Raw genomic sequence first — 15870 nt, forward strand, 5'->3', positions numbered from 1 at the left:
TTTAATTATTTCTTTTGTTTATCTTCATAATAGATGCGTAGTCTTCATTTTCTCCTTGTATTACTGTTTGGCCTTACGGTTGGATATCACGTGTATGAAAATGTCATTTTTAGACCCGTTAGTGATTTTTCAATTTCCCGCTCTCGTTGGTTAGTTACGTTTATGGTAGATTTAAAACCGTCCCAAATTTTCATTACTTCTCTTAAAAAGGATGCAAAAAGAGTGTTTACTACTTTATATGATACTATAAATAATTATTCCCGCGCTTCCGCCGATATATTTTTCACTAAACTGTTGTCAAATGATTTACAAAAGGTGCGCATTGTGGAACAGCAATACTATAAATTGATCTCGGAATCTTCTCAATTTCCCTTATTAAAAAGTACACGTCCAAAACGCGCATTACTTCCGATAATTGGCAAAGCCTTAAGTTTCCTTTTTGGTACCGTCTCCCAATCAGATTTCAATGCAATCAAATCTAATATAAATAAACTTGCCTCAAATCAGAATAATGTCATCCATATTGTTTCTAAAACTAAAAGTTTGTCTATTTTAAATACTTCCCGTATCGCGATTGCTAAAATCAGAGCGACAATCAATACTTTGATCTACAGTTTCCAATCGTTCGAGACACAGGTTAAACAAATGCTCCAAAATGTCACGAATGAGGTTATTAGAATCAAAAATTTTCTCAAAGTTTCATATAAGATACAATATCTATTAGCAGAACTACAACATGTTATCACTCAAGGCTCTAACTATTTTGACCATCTTAGCTTACAGCTCAATATGCTATCGCTGGGACATATTTCTCCCAGTACCATATCCCCATCGGACCTTAAATCATTAATATTAACCATTCGATCCCATCTACCGCGTAGTGTAATCTTCCCGCTGTCATTTCGAACCTTTGGCAATATTATAAACTCTTAACTTGTTCCGCTTTAATTTCGAATTCCAAAATTCTTATTATATTAAATATCCCACTTCTTGATTCCAACAGAAAAATTCAAATTTTCGAGGCTCATAATTTGCCCGTTCCATTCATCTCTAATCAGTCAATTACGGATGATCATAATCTCAATCAAATGGTGGCAAACTACAAATTAGAAAGCCAATATTTAGCAATTAATGCCGAGCGAACTCAATTCGCTCTTCTTTCACAAAGTGAAGTCCATCGATGTTCCAATAAGGTGATCCACATTTGTTCCATTAGGAGCTCCCTCTATCCAATTAATCTTAGCAAACTTTGTATCACATCCCTCTTTATGAAAAATCATAAATTAATAAAACGTGTTTGTGTAGTAAATGTTCAGCCAAAAACCATTCTTCCAATAGCAAACTATTTGATGGACGGTGTCTGGGCCATTACATCTCGCGAAACGCTCCATTTTTCTTTGGTCTGTTACAACAAAAAGCATTCTACCTCTGATTTTCACGTCACTGCAAACCCTCCTATTGATCTTCTCAAGCTAAACATGACCTGTTCAGCATCAAACACTTTCATCACTTTATTGCCTTATTTTCAAAAAGAAAGTCGATTTCATTCGACCCAATCCTTTAGGAATTTGAAATACCGTTTCAATATAACTAATCTTCATTTATGGCGTCCTCCTCTAACGGTGGCTTTTCCAAATCATTCATTCCCCTCACGGCCGCATCACCTTCATGATCTTAAGTCTGTCCCACTTGTTAGTTTGATAAACCAACTGAGTTCACTCCATAATGTAGAAGTGGGTGATAAAACCTGGGGACATTGGTCTATATTATCAACGGGGATAGGGATCACTATCGGGATAGGGGTTATTATATTTTTCATAGCACGACATGTCATAAAACACCGTTTGGCCAGACGGTATGGAAAACGAAAAGACTACCGATCAACAGCAATGGTGGCAAATAATGCCAATAGTGGAGCTACACTACGCAGAGAAATACTGACCCCTCGCCATTACTGGAACCTCGAACGGAGGAAGTGGACACAAAAGAAGAAGACGGGAATCATATGTACCCTTCCCTACAGTTGGCCACGAAAATTCCATAGTGGTTAAAAGGAGGAAATACTCTGTGTACCTCCCTACAGTGAGCCACACGAATGAAATAGAGGATAAAGAAGAGGGCAACAATTAGTACCTCTCCCTTCAGTTGTCTTCAAGGATTCTATTTCGCGCTTCTCGGGTGTGTGCGAACATTATAATAGTTTTACAGTGTTTGTTTTTTATAATTATTAGTGATTCAAATCACTCGCGTGTGTGGACGTTAAAATAGTCGTCTGTGACATATATGTATATATGTAATTTCATCGACTCACGTGTGTGACCGATTGTGTTCATATTGTTGTTGTTGTTGTTGTGTGGACGTTAAAATAGTCGTCTGTGACATATATGTATATATGTAATTTCATTGACTCGCGTGTGTGACCGATTGTGTTCATATTGTGTTGAGGAAAACAACAACAACAAAAACTGTGTATATATAACTTTTAAATTCGTGTTTTCGAATTCAAATTCTCTTTGGGGGTTTTTGTACAGAGATTTGTACATATTATGACATTTTAGAAGTGTTTAATTTTTCATTTATATTGTATAATTATAGTAATTTATATGCTAACTTTTTTTGTTGAGAACAGGAATGTTACACAATTGAGGAAATATCAATTTACACCTTCCTTACATTAGCAATCTTATCAGATTAACAGATTAATGACCAGCTGTAATCTCCGGCCATAATTGAATCTGAAATATAATACCTGGCCATAGCGGATTGGTCAACACTATCTGTCCGTTCGAGGCACCCACCCACCCCAGACTGATACTGACCAATCAGGTCACGGTACATGGGTGTGGTTTCTAAATTCAAGACTGGACCTCGATCCGGCCCCGTAATATATAAATTCAAACTAAATGTTTTATCAAAAAATCCAGCCCAGAGAGCTGGGCTGGGAACAAGACTGCTACTAGATGAAACACCTGTAACTTAAGTATTGTAGTACGAGTATTGTAAATATGTTTATAGTAGAATAAAAAGTATTGTATGAACCTGAAACTAGTCTTGTCATCCGAACCTGATTTAAGAACCAATACTGTCACATATATATGTACATATCAACAGTTATATATATATGTATACATATATAAGTGACCCATTTTAATTCTTAGCCGACTATGATATGATCTCTAACTGAGCTTGCAGTGTGTAAAATGTACATCCGGGTCTGGTATTAAACAGAAAGTGGGGCTTTTTGATTATAGGGAAGTATTTCATTTACGTCACTATTACCTAGAGCTCCGCCATTTGTAGACGTTTCTTCTCTATTTTATTTGTGTTTTTATTCATGGTAAGTAAAATATATCTTACTTCTTCGACATATTGATGACGTAAAGACTGTAAGACAATGGGGTATATCTCTAACCTGTATTTATAGTGTAGTATACAGCATACAGCATGAAGGACATTAACGGATTGGCGTATTGCATACTGTGACAACCTTTTTGTATCATAAAACTACCTGTGAATTGTGTGTCTTAATCAGGGTAATTACGTGTTTATTACGTCTCAGGAACCAGCTCCCGGACCCCATTTTATCTCGCTACGTTGACAATCGGCCCTCCATCATCCCCATATCAATTTCGTTCCGACGGGAGTGGTGTTATTGTCCCCCGCCTTTCGAAGAAAGCAGGGGACTATTAAAATGGGTTCGTCCGTCTGTCTGTCTGTCTGTCTGTCTGTCCGTCTGTCTGTCCTTCTGTCTGTCCGTCTGTCTGTCCGTCACACTTTTTGGGACACAATAACTCTCTTCCTAATTGAGCTAGAATGTTCAAACTTGGTGTATGTGTTTATTAGGTCAATGCCTTGATGGAGTTCGAAGATGAGCATTTTCCGCTTAGGGTAAGCAGAGATAAGCAATTTGATTGGTTGATGCTTTGGGACACGATAACTCTCTTCCTAATTGGGCTAGAATGTTTAAACTTGGTGTATGTGTTGATTAGGTCAATGCCTTGATGGAGTTCGAAGATGAGCATTTTCCGCTTAGGGTAAGCAGAGATAAGCAATTTGATTGGTTGATGCTTTGGGACACGATAACTTTTGATTGAGCTAGAATGTTCAAACTTGGTGTATGTGTTTATTAGGTCAATGCCTTGATGGAGTTCGAAGATGAGCATTTTCCGCTTAGGGTAAGCAGAGATAAGCAATTTGATTGGTTGATACTTCGGGGCACGATAACTCTCTTCCTAATTGAGCTAGAATGTTCAAACTTGGTGTATGTGTTGATTAGGTCAATGCCTTGATGGAGTTCGAAGATGAGCATTTTCCGCTTAGGGTAAGCAGAGATAAGCAATTTGATTGGTTGATGCTTTGGGACACGATAACTTTAGTTCTAATTAAGTGAGATTGATGAAACTTGGTGTATAGTTTCATTACAGTAATACCTTGACTAAGTTTGATAATGAGCATTTTCTGCTCAGGGTAAGCAGAGCGATACGCAATTTGATTGGTCGAGACTTTGGAAAACAATAACTCTCCTACTTTGATTGTCCCCCGCCTTTCGAAGAAAGCAGGGAACTATTAAAATGGGTTCGTCCGTCTGTCTGTTTGTCTGTCTGTCCGTTCCGCTTATGGTAAGCAGAAAAAACAAATTGAAAAAGAAACTATTATAAATTAATTAAATATGTAGTATGCAATAATGAATTGACATTTAATGACAGAAAGAAAACAGTGAACTTTGCACAACTTGCAGCAAGATGGAAAATAGACCCGTTGATACAACCAAACTCGAGATCTGTAGGCATAGAGCATGTTTTCCCCTTAATATGCTATAATTATTCCATCAAAAACATTGTATGCTTAGACTATAAGTAAAGATATACTGTTTGATTGTTCAATACTTTGTAAAAGATAATTTGTGATAAATTTATATGTGTCCTCTAATTATTTTCCTATTTCGGCGGGGGACATCAGCCTCACTGTTGGCTTGTTTCAAATTGTTTCTACTATTCCTATTAATACAAACTTTCGATATAAAAATAGCAGACACGTCATATTGGGAATACCCCTTTTTTGTTCGCTATTTTGACAACCCCAATATCAATTGTGTGACTAGACTGAAAGAGTATAAGCTAGTTAGTTGTTCGTTTTTCACCCGATGTGGAATCAATAATTTAATAAAGGCACTTTTATGGGAAATACGCTAGGACTGGAGTTTTTTATGAGCCTAATTGTTTTATAACACTTCAATGTCATGGGAAATAGATTCTAACGAACTGTCTTTCTACCCGAATAACGAGCTGTTTAATATGGCAGAGGGTATTCGCCATTCGAATGGCAAAGGGTTATTCACCATTCATTTACGTTATTTGCCATTCGTTTTCGTTATTTGCCATTCTTTTTTTTAAATCGATATTCTCTGTCCTATCACGATGTCTGGTCGAGGGGTAATGCTACCAACCACTTAAACTAGTTTAACTTCGTCCTACAAAATGCACAAACATAATTTTCGTTGCAGTAAAAATGCGAAAATAACTACTACAACAAACGTTGTTTGACACAGTGCCATTGGAGGTCTATTCATAGCCTAGCGGTGAATACCCGAAAAAGTACCACACTTTATGACCTGTCTTTGAAAGGTTTAGATAAGACAAAATAGTTTTATTCAAATATATGGATTGGAAATAAACAGTGGTTGAAAATGAAAGGTTCGGGTAGATAAAAAAAATGAAATAAATATGAAAAATAAAAACGAATGGCACAAAAAAGACGAGAGATATATACAATAAGATAATAATAAAATACTTCATATTTTAACCTGTTTCGGCGTGGTTTCGATCCACCTGTTGTACGTGACAAGGAGTAAGGTCGCCTGTCCGACTCCATGGGTTTTCTCCGGGTTCTACCACTGCTAAAGTCTAAAGACCCCTACGCGCAAGGGAACCATATGTGTTAGTTCCGAAATGCCCCCCCCCCTCTCTCATTCCAGTTTCATATGAGGGAAATTCTGCCCGGATACACCAATGTATACACGGGTCCTCGTTTCGTTCGTCCCATCGGAGCGGCTACACAGTTGTCCTTATCGGGCCCTCCGTCCTGCACCACTGACAAGGGAAAATAGCCGAAACAAATTATGATCATGCCTAAAAAATATATCGTTTAGAGTACACAGAGACGCGCTTAAGCCGGTCGCTTAAACAAACATTCATGATTCCCGAAAAAATGTCACTGTGTATTAAACTGACTTTAAATCTTCTAAATTTTATGCAGAATTTTAATCCCGTAGTCAAAACTTAAGAAATTACGATCTCATCCCTGGCTTGACGTACGCCTATGTGAGTAGATGTAAATGAATTATATGTTTGACAATAAAACATACGGTTGAGAAAGAAATGTAGGCTATGAGTAGCAAATGAATACGGGATGCCAATAAAGAAATGGCGTGGGGGGGGGGGGGCGATGGTTAGCACGTGTGCGCTGTATCATAAGGTCTGCCATTGAGGTCTCTCTCTAGTTTGAAATGGAAGGTATTATTATTATTATTATTATTATTATTACAGCATATTTATAGTGCACCCTTTCATATAACATGTTCAGGGGCACTTTACAAAGTGACAATGTAAATCACACATAAACAACAAGATTATGGGCATGTTAACGATTTTATACAGAGTCAGTTAAAAGCCTGATTAAATAAATGTGTTTTAAGTTGTTTTTTAAAAGAATATAGAGATGTACAACATCTTAAACTAAATGGTAGATTATTCCATAAAACAGGTGCTTGATAACTAAAAGAGCGCTGACCATAAGAGACTAGTTGAACAGTTTTGGGCTTTAAAAGTAGTTTATCTGATGTACGTAATGTTCGGCCAGGTGTATAAAGTTCTGAAAGATCTGAGAGGTAAACAGGAGCTAAATTATTTAAACATTTAAAAGTAAGTAATAAAATCTTAAAATCAATTCGATATTTAACAGGTAACCAGTGTAAATTATATAAAACAGGAGTTATGTGGTCACATTTCTTAGTTAAAGTAACAAGTCTAGCCGCAGTATTCTGTACTTTTTGTAATTTATCTATAAGCTTTAAAGGTAAACCAACTAAACGTGAATTAAAGTTATCTAATCGAGAAGTGACCAGAGAATTAACAAGTGACTTAGTGGCCTCTACAGTTACACATTTACGTATTTTACCTATATTTCTAATATTAAAATAGCACAATTTACAAATATTTTTTACTTGAGCTCCCATAAGCATAAAACTATCAAAGATAGCGCCAATATTACGAGCAGAATAAGATGAAAATATATCACAATTTCCAATTACAACAGGGGGGTTATCTTGTGCAGATTTACTTAATTGATGCCTTGAGCCTAATAACAAATATTCGGTTTTATCATCATTCAATTTTAGAAAGTTCTTTGACATCCATTTTCTAATTTCACTAATACAGTTCTCAAGTTGCAATTTTGATAAATTGAAAGAAGATGGACAATTAGGTGTAAATGAAATATATAATTGAGTATCATCGGCATAGAAACATACGGGTAGCAAATATAACACGCAGTTGGAAATGAAATGAAACGGGGTTTAACGTCACACAGTTCTTTTCCTAACCTGGGCTAATGAAGACGGGCACACGCCATACAGTGTGCTATGAGGGAAATTTTGCCCAGGCAGCGGCGCTACGGCCTACTCTTATATCGAATTCCAACTGCTAGAACAATTTCAATAAGCCTCTGCTGCTTTCGCAGGAATGAAATTAGATTAAGTTTGTAATATATCTTCTTTGTGATAACAAAGGTACAAAGAAATGCCTTTTCGATGTTTCTGGATTAGTGAAGATACAAAATTTCGCAGAATACGGAACTTTTCACATGTGTGCTACTTCCATCTACACACGATGTCGGTTTCGGTGTCTACGCTTCGCTGTGAACGAAAGTGTTCATAAGCACTATGAAGCTTCAAATAACAAATGACAATTAAAAAGGGATTCTGGGTCTGCATTTTGAATATAACACTATAAACCTCAGAATGCCTCGTTCGGCATTTCTGTCCAAACGAGGCAAAAACGTGTCAAAATTTTTGCCCCGATTTTGCCTCGTTGTAACGAGGTAAAAAAAATACCTCGTTTCTCTGGAGTTCCAAAACGTGGTTTTTTAAATTGCCCTGTTTTTGGAACGAGGTATTTTGTTCAGAACGAGGCTGGGTAAAATTGCCTCATTTACTAAACGAGGTATTTTATCCAAGATAATTATTAGCGGTATTTGCTGTCAACAAATAGAGCCATACAAATAATGTTCGGACCATCATGTGACCAATTGCAGATCTACAAATTAGATTATTTATTTGGGACATGATATTGTTCATAGTTATGGCTTACTACACTGGAGTTCTATTGTGTATAATAAACGCTTCCCAAGCGAAACAAAACATAACAATGTCACGTGACAATATTACATACGGCGGATACAAGCGCTCTTTGATTACATGCTGTTTGGTTTGATTATTAAATAATACGGTAATCTGTATTTATGGGAAAAGGAGAATGAATTTCCCCAAATCCAAAACTAGATGACTGGAATATTTATTGAATGGAAAGTGAATATTTTATTTTATAAACAAAAATATTCGGATTTGCAGTTTTCTAGCTTAGGTGGATTTGTGATTTGAATCTAGAACTCAGTGTTTTATACATTTTATTATAAAATTGTAATAAATGTTTTACATGAATGAATTAAATCTACAATTTAAAAAAATACAATAACATTGTGATTTGACGCTCTACAAATCACTAAAAGTATAACAATTGCTTGTTGAAAAGGCGTTACTAATATGTTTTTTTTTCCAATGAAGCAAAACCTACTTTGAAATATATTCAAAAAGAATGCGTCCTTTACAGATTTCAATATAACCACAAATGGTTGATTGTTTTAATGCTTAGATAAGTATTAATGGTTTGTATTTGAACATCAAATTATATAAGCGAAAAATAGTAAGATACATTATGTACATCTTAAAACACGCCCTTCTCAGTTACTACTTCGGCGAATATCATTTGATAATTTAGATGATCAGAATTAAACACCGTTTTGCTATGTTATTATTTTTTTATGATTGGGTGGGGGTATACTAAATTAGGGGATTGGATTGAAAGATTATAGCTACCATCTTATGGAGATATAATGTGTGGTGCATTTACGGTCTTATAAAGCTCTATTCTTACATAAAGAATGCTTGATTCGCAACGAATTGTTTTAGCCGTGATCATTTTAAATCATGCTTATGCCAAGATCTGGGTAAGTGTTAATTTAACTAGATATCAGAAAAGTACCATGTTTTCATGAATTTTCTGACGACTAACGTACTGTTTAGATAAATTGTACAATATTTATCAGTTCACTAGTTACAATAAAATCATGCATTATAGCTATTTTTATTTATTTATCCCCGGTGCTTCAAATTCAATTTAGGGTGCCTCAACATATTTAAAAATATGTTTTAAAGCTTTAGGTCATTTTATTATATCTTTCTACCATAAATAATAGCCCGATTTAAGTATACCAAAAGTTAAAGAAGAAATATAACCAGTTTTTTAGTCATTCAGATATGACTGCCAAAATTGTCATAAGCACGCATGTTTTTAGGCTAAAGTCTAACCAGAAAACTTAGTGTCAATACATTATTAAATTTTATATTCCATTAATCAATTCCATTCCGCCATTGGTTTGTCTTAAACTCGCCATTTGTGTTCATGGGCATCAGGGTCGAGATGGCAACGTTATATGTTTCATTCCTCTAATTTACTATAAAACACCATTCGGTTCGCGTCACGGGTTAACGGCATATTAATAGCTTTATTCACTGAGATGGTTCCTTTACTTGTGGTGTATTTTTCGAATTGCTTTTTGTATTTATTTACAGAGGTTAAAAGTTTAAATGGAAATATTTAAGCACCTTCTTGTTAAACCGTTGAAAGATTTAATGTTTGGATTAAGGTTAAGTGAATGTAGGTCAAACATGCCGTTTGACAGAGTGTGTATTAGGGTGTTAAAGATTAAAAGTTATTCCCTACAAGGTGGTTCTACGGTTCTTATCATACAATTCAGCTGTGAAATAACACAATTTCTTTCATTGTGTGTACAACAATAAAACTATTTCAATTTCAAGTTGTCTAAACCAGGGTGTTGTGAGGTATGCATCTAAGTGTTTTGACGACCTGACAAATATACTTAATTTTATTTAAACTTATTAGAATCTTAGGATGATTTAAACAAAGGCACAAGACCGGTTCCAGATTCAATAATACATATAGCAAGTATAACAAACCTTTAAACCTTGATACGTTCACTATTTCGGGCATTAAACTAATGGCTGATATTGTTTGTAGATAATACTAAGCCTAAGTTAACATTTTCAAAACATATTATCAATTTAATTCAAGCCTACTGTCCTAAACGCAGATATAGCACAATTATTAGATAATATGAATTAATTAAGTTAAGCATTCCCCAATCATGGGTGAGAGAAAATCAAACCAACATGAATATAACAACAATGTCTTCCACCAACACGAGCCACATGTTAGATGATGAATGAATTTGTGACACCGAATCAATTAAAATCTAAGTGTTGTTATGAAAAATGTCTCGGCTCTAAATTTGTAAAACTTATTTGTTTAAATTATAGGGAAAAGAATGGTTTCTTGTGTAATTTTCCTATCATATGGAAAACCATTTTTTGTATTTTTAAAAACCCTAAATGTATTGACTTAGATTATAAAATTTTACATAATATATTATGGTCAACGGAAAAGCTATTTAAGATAGGTAAAGTAAGTGACGAATATTGCCCGGTTTGTATACCAATGCACGAAGATATTCAATATTTACCAGATGTCATTATTAAACAGGTTTTTAAACTTCTAATTAAGAATATAATGAAAATAAATATAAGTAGTAATGAATTAGGCACTGTAATTTTATTTGGTCTCCAGCGGTCAAGTAAAACTCCACCAATAGAGTTATGTAATATTATTATGTGTACAATACGATTAGCTATATATAATAGATAATATATCCTGCGTACACATCTACGAAAAGAATGAGAGTGCTAAAGATTTTATTTTAAAATTTATTTAGCCTCCCGGGTTAAATGATGAGCTAAGCATCGATTTTAACTTTAAATAAAAGAAACAAAAAGTCTAATTTACTATAAAACACCATTCGGTTCGCGTCACGGGTAAACGGCATATTAATAACTTTATTCACTGGGATGGTTTCTTTACTTGTGGTATATTTTTCGAATTGCTTTTTGTATTAATTTACAACGGTTATTGGGAATAAATGCGACGGTGGATTGAGCTCTCCTGATCTTAACCTCAAGAGTAAAGCCTTAAGTCTAAAATGGTTAATTAAATTTAGTGACGAACAGTATGCTCATATATGGAAAAACACAATGATGTATTTTATTAACACGCACGGTAATTTTAATCTTGGTAAAGATATCGTAAAAGTTTTATATACCAAAAGATTATTGAAGAATTTACCAGATTTTTATAAAAAACTTACTAGAATCCTGGGATGATTTAAACCAAGGCACAAGACCCTTCCCAGATACAATTGTGGATATAGCTATACAACCATTGTTTAACAATAAATATATTAAGAACTAGAACTGCGAAGCAGTAATGACGGGTTTCACCGGTGCCACGTTACCCTAAACATATGTCACTTCCGGTACCAATGAAACCATTAAACAGGTTTCCACATAAGCATTGCACACATCAAATAAAATGGACGGCAAATCAACCAAATCCAGCAATATCAATTCATTTTATACATTTCTTACATGTAAGTGTACAGTACTTCCGGTGATAATGAAAATGTTCAATTAGTTTTATGAAATCAGAAATCGAATAATAATTGCCACTTTTACAGACCAAAAACCTTGAAAAGTGACTTGTAGAAAACCATCTATTTCTCTGCAACCGTACAAGTTAGAAACCATTTTCTGGTATCTGTATGATCGTATGGGTTCAATCTATTTGTTGATGGAATCAAATATCATAATTTTAAGAACATTACAAATCAGACTCATTTGAATGAAATATCTGTTTTGAAGGCTAAAAATACAGTTTTTGCCAAAATGACATTACTTCCGGTGATAATGAAAATCTTAAATTACTTGTATGAAATCGTAAATGGCATTAGGTAACACACAGTGAAAATTTTATGAAAATCGAATAATAATTGACACTTTTATGGACCAAAATTCTTGAAAAGTGACCTTTTGAAAATCGCCTATTTCTCCGCAACTGAACAAGTTAGAAACAATTTTATGATATCTGTATGATCCCATGGGTTCATTCTATTAGTTGATTGGAATCAAATATCCAAATTTTAAATAAATAACAAATACGACTCACCTGAATAAATTATTTGTTTCGAAAGCTATAGATATAGTTTTTGGCCAAATTACGTCATTTCCGATGATGTTGAAAATGTTAAATTGGTTTGACCTAGTCACAATTGACATTACGCATCACATGGTATCACTTTTATGATAATCCAATAATAATTGACTCCTTTACAGGCAAAATAGCGTTAAAAGTGACACTTGCAAAATTGACCATTTCTCTGCAACTGCTCATATTACAAACTAATTTTGAGATAGATTCTCTTCGTATGAATTAATGCTAAAGTTTATGAAAGTCACAAAGAAATATCTTAAAATATGAAACGCCTGAATGGGTTGTAAATAGCTCAATTTTACACTGTTTTTCACCTTTAAATCGAAATGGCGCAAAAATGAAATTGAAATTAAAAAAATGCTTCCGTCTTTTTTGGCGCAACTTCTTACTTTTTACTTATTTTAAAAAAATAATATTTGCTTTCGAAAAGACGTTCCTAACCGCCAAAATTGTAGTTTTGGTCAAAATGTTCAGGTCCTTATGCGCACGCATCTCGCTATCCATCCAGCGCAGGTGTGATCTGCAAGGGAAGACAACTCTGCTTGGGAGAACAATACGCACGACCAAAGCGCACTGTATCAATAATATTATGGAATTGGCATCAACAAATTACATGTACGCTCCCCGTGTGAATAAAGACAAACGCGTTAATCTGCCCTTTAAAAATTCCGCATTGATTAATACATAAAACCAATATAATACCACTTTCTTTCATTCTTTCCCCTATTTTGGCCAAATGTGAAAAACGTACTAAACTAAGGCATACATGTACATAATGACTGACGGGTATCAACACCATCAGATAATAACTTTAAGATACCAGACCATAGCCTACAAATGGTTCTGAAGGTTTTTATAAATCTTTCCAACAAATATGGTAAATATCAGCCATTTAAATTGGAGGAAAGAAAAACAAACACAATTTGCAAGAGATGGATAGAGAAGAAAGTTAAACAAGAAAGTTTTTTCATACAATAATATAATTCAGGAAGTAACAATCTGATATGAGCTAATTACCACAGGAACCAACATCTTTTGGTAATCAATTCATTTTATACATTTAGTGATCCTGACAAAATTACATTATATGCAGTGATAATGATAAAGATAAATTAGTTTTTTAAAATCAGAAATGGCAAAGACCCAAAACCTTGAAAAGTGACTTGTAGAAAATCGTCTATTTCTCTACAACCGTACAAGTTAGAAACCATTTTGCGGTATCTGTATGATCATATGTGTTCAATATATTTGTTGAGCGGAATCAAATATCATAATTGTAAAAACATTACAAATCAGACTCATTTGACCAAAATATCTGTTTTGAAGGCTACAAATACAGTTTTTGCCAAATTGACGTTACTTCCGGTGATAATGAAAATCTGAAATTACTTGTATGAAATCATAATTGGTAAAAGGTATCAAACAGTGAAAATTTTATAAAATAGAATAATAATTGACAGTTGTATGGTCCAAAAACCTTGAAAAGTGACCTGTTCAAAATCGTCTATTTCTCCGCAACTGACCAAGTTAGAAAGGAATTTGTGATATCTATATGATCGTATGGGTTCATTCTATTAGTTGATTGGAATCAAATATCAAAATTTTAAACGAATAACAAATACAACTCATTTGAATAAATTATTTGTTTCGAAGGCTATAAATACGGTTTTTGCCCAAATTACGTAATTTCCGGTGATATTGGTAATGTTGAATTGGTTTGACCTAGTTAAAATTGACATTACGCACCAAATGGTGTAACTTTTATGAAAATCCAGTAATGATTGACTCTTTTACAGGCAAACTAGCGTAAAAAGTGACTCATGCAAAATTGCCCATTTCTCGGCAACTGCTCATATTACAAACTATTTTTCACATACATTCTCTTCGTATGGGTTATTTCTACAAGTTTATGAACGTATCAAAGAAATATTTTAATATATGAAGGCGCTGGATGGGTTGTAAATAGCTTATTTTTACCCCTTTTTTTACCTTTTAATCGAAATGGCCCGAAAACGAAATCGAAATTAAAAAAACTGAGTCCGAGATTTTGTGCACCTTAACAGTGCGCATCTTTTGGATAATATCACATTTGTAAAAAATAATATTTGCTTTCAAAAAGTGGTACCGAACTGTCAATATTGTAGTTTTTGCTAAATTTACGCGTCTTCCGGTTCCGACAGGAAACTTTACCGGTAACAAAAAAAATGACGTTTTGAACCACGGAACAAATGAACTAGGTTTTATACAAATCGAACAATAAATAATTAATGTAGGACTGAAAAACTGAATTAGCCAATGGCGGCCAAGGAAAATTACGGAAACAAAAAATGTTGACATTTTTGTTCAAATCAGATGACTCTTTAACCTTAAAAATATTAATAAATACAAAAGTTTTTTGTAAAAATTTAAATTTTCAAAATTTGGCGCCTAATATCTTCCAAGATTTGTCGAAAATCAAAAATCAAAAGTAACATAGCTATGTCCCCTGTTTCTGGCTATGTCAAAATGCATCATATGCTAAAATCCAATGATTATTGTTAATATTACGGCAATATTTCAAAAAACGACATTTTCGGTGATTTCGGACATTTCGCAATGTCGCAGAATGCCGGGAATAGCTTTAATCTCTAAGTCACACCCACTTTCCCAGTAAAACTGAAGACATTGTATCGATCCGACAAGAAGTTGCTGAGATATAAGCAAATTGGAAAAAAAAAATAATAATAAGAAGAAGAATAATAATAAGAATAATTTTAACAAAAACAATAATGTTTCACACAAGCTACGCAGTGTGAAACCCTAATAAGAATAATTTTAACAAAAACAATAGTGTTTCACACAAGCTACGCAGTGTGAAACCCTAATAATAATAAACCCCTAAATAATGATACTTTCACTATTTCGGGCATTAGACAAATAGCTGATATTTTAGATAATACTAAACCTGGGTTTATATCTACAAAACATATTATTAGTTTAATTCACGCTTATAACCCTAAAGGGGGGTTGGATGGCTGAATGGTTAGCGTGCGCGCGCTGTATCATAAAGTCTGTCATTGAGTCGACTGGCGTGGTTTCGAATCCCCGGTTGTACGTGGCAAGGAGTAGGGTCGCCTGTCCAACCTCGTGGGTTTTCTCCGGGACCTCCGGTTTCCTCCCACTGCTAAAGACCCCTACGCGCAAGCGAATTATGTAAATAAAATTAAACCATATGTTAGTCCCGAAATGACCTTGTTTGTGTCGAGTGGACGTTAAACCCCATTTCTCTCTCTCTCTCTCTCTCTTATAACCCTAAACGTAGATATAACACAATTGTTGGAAATTACGAATTAATTAAGACAAGTATCCCCCAATCATGGTTGAGAGTAATTCACACTAACACGTATGTAACAACAATGTCGTCTTCCAACAGAGT

The 15870-nt window shown here is 34.3% G+C and overlaps 1 protein-coding gene across 1 annotated transcript in view; it reads left to right on the plus strand.

The window, feature by feature from the left end:
- Positions 1 to 3225: 3225 nt before the first annotated feature.
- LOC126816991 (uncharacterized) overlaps positions 3226 to 15870 on the plus strand; it is a 44259-nt gene continuing 31614 nt past the window's right edge. Inside the window, exon 1 of the mRNA XM_056099341.1 lies at positions 3226 to 3337. The gene's annotated coding sequence lies outside the window, so the exon portion shown is untranslated. The remainder of the gene's footprint in view (positions 3338 to 15870) is intronic.

This window comes from Patella vulgata, chromosome 3, assembly GCF_932274485.2.
Source record: "Patella vulgata chromosome 3, xgPatVulg1.2, whole genome shotgun sequence".
Classification (NCBI taxonomy): Eukaryota; Metazoa; Mollusca; class Gastropoda; family Patellidae; genus Patella; species Patella vulgata.